The sequence below is a fragment of the Carlito syrichta genome, unplaced genomic scaffold, assembly GCF_000164805.1.
Source record: "Carlito syrichta isolate Samal-C Ts95f unplaced genomic scaffold, Tarsius_syrichta-2.0.1 Scaffold309791, whole genome shotgun sequence".
Classification (NCBI taxonomy): Eukaryota; Metazoa; Chordata; class Mammalia; order Primates; family Tarsiidae; genus Carlito; species Carlito syrichta.
The window spans coordinates 69,713-72,005 of record NW_007253887.1 but is presented as its reverse complement, the minus strand read 5'-3'; the positions used below and the strand labels follow the sequence as shown (position 1 = coordinate 72,005).

Genomic DNA, 2,293 nt, shown 5'->3' with positions numbered 1-2,293 from the left:
TGGGCAACATAGCAAGATCTTGTCTCTACAAAAAAAATTTAAAAATTAGCGGGGCACGGCGGTGCGTGCCTTTAGTCCCAGTTATTCAGGAGGCGGAGGCAGAGGAATATCGTCTGTGCCCAGGAGGTTGAGGCAGTGTTGAGCCATGATTGTGCACTGCACTCCAGCCTGGGTAACAAAGTGAGACCCTGATTCAAAAAAAAGAGGGAAGACTTTGTTGATGAAATACAGTTAAACTGGGCTTTGAATGGCTGGCAGGTCAGCGTGTGGTTCTATTAGGCAGGTTTGACGAACAAGAGAGCTAAGTCCAAGACAAAGCACAGGCTATGTCTGGGGACTCTGAGAGAAGTCTTTGCAGAAGAAGATGTGTGAGTGCAAGCATGTGGGGGAGGGGTGGTGTGAGCGTCACTCAGTAAGTTGCAACTGTACTAAAGAAGATTGATTGGGGTTGAATGTTGATGATCCTTTATATGCTGTGAGCATTTGAATCATTCATGGGTTTTTTGGTAGTAAAATATACATAACATGAAATATATCATTTTTACCATTTTTGAGTGTACAGATGAGTGGCTCTAAGTAAATTCGTATTGTTGTGCAACCATCACCACCATCCAGCCACAGAATTTTTCATGAATGACTTTTGAACAGGAGGATGAAGGAACCACAAGAGACTAGATCATTCTATTATAGGAGTAGTATATACGATTAACTGAGCTACCCCAATTTATTTACGGAAAAGGTGAAAGAGGAGACAGGGAACAAAGTAGGAGGTTATTGAATGATACTTGGTGCAAGAATGAGAGTAGTTTCTCAGTGAGAGTGAAAGAGGGGATAGGGCCGGGCACGGTGCTCACGCCTGTTACCCTAGCACTTTGAGAGGTCAATGTGGGAAGATTGCTTGAGTCCAGGAGTTCAAGACCAGCCTGGGCAACAGGCTCATCTCTATAAAAAAATAAAAAAATTAGCTGGGCTTGGTGATACATTCATGTAGTTCCAGCTACTTGGGAGGCTGAGGTGGAAGGACTGCCTTAGCCCAGGAGGTCAAGGCTGCAATGAGCCATGCTCATGCCACTGCACTCCAGTGTAACAACAGAGTAAGTTTCTCAAAAAAGAAGGAAAGAAAGAAAGAAAGAAAGAAAGAAAGAAAGAAAGAAAGAAAGAAAGAAAGAAAGAAAGAAAGAAAAACCTAGCTAGCTATGTCGGGCATAGTAATCCATGTTGGTAGTCCCAGCTACTCAGGAGACTGAAGCAGGAGGAACTTTTGGGCCCAGGAGTTGGAAGCTGTAGTGCAGTATGATTATGTTTGTGAAAAGTCACTGCACTCCAGCCTGTGCAACATAGCAAGACCCCATCTCTCTTTGTTTTTATATAATTATGTAATTTATTTTAATTAATTTAACACAATATACAGAATATTAACAGTAGCAATTTTGGCATATATCAAAAACAGAAATATTGAAACAGTAAAACTATACCATGCAACTTTTGCTTCAATGAATCTAACTCACTTGCTTAGACTGGACATTCACCCTCCGAAGCATTTTTTTCAGGTGAGCAAAAAACAGGACTAACAAATTTAATCTGTTCTTCTTCCAAAAGTGACAATCCAGCAATTCCAAATAATATATGAAAAGGATCAATCATATCTACTGGCCTGTTTGCAGATTTCCCTATTTCTTCATCTTTTGTTTGTTTATTTATTTTTTTGTCAGGGTCTCACTTTGCTTCCCAGGCTGGAATGCAGTAGCACAATCATAGCTCACCGCAGCTTCAACCTTCTGAGCTCAGGCCATCCTTTTGTCTCAGCCTCCAGAGCAGTTGGGACTACAGGCGCATGTTACCATGCCCAGCTAATTTTTTTTACTTTTTGTAGAGATGAGGTCTCATTATGTTGCCCAGACTAGACAAGAATTCCTGGGCTCAGGCTATCCTCCCACTTTGGCCTCCCAAAGTGCTGGAATTACAGGTGTGAACCACCTCGTGGCCCATTTCTTGATCTTGACAGGCTAAGATGAAACTAGAAAGTGTCTCTCTATCAATCCAATGAAGCCTTCCAATTATCTTTAGGGAGGCCATACCCACTATAAATAGTACACATCTGCTATCTTCTCTGGCCTTCCATTGAGCCCACCTAAGGGTAGCTGTCGTTCACAAAGCCCCCAATCAAGAAAATTAGAATTTACTTAATGTAACAGACTAGTTAAGCCAGGAATCCTGCACTACAGATCTGTCCAGCATGGGATTCAGAACCTTGTCTACAACCAAACCCACCATCAAAGTTCATGCAGTATTT

General features: G+C 41.9%; 1 pseudogene; it reads right to left on the bottom strand.

Annotated features, from left to right (window-relative positions):
* Positions 1–1,499: 1,499 nt before the first annotated feature.
* LOC103270317 overlaps positions 1,500–2,293 on the bottom strand; it is a 1,972-nt pseudogene continuing 1,178 nt past the window's right edge.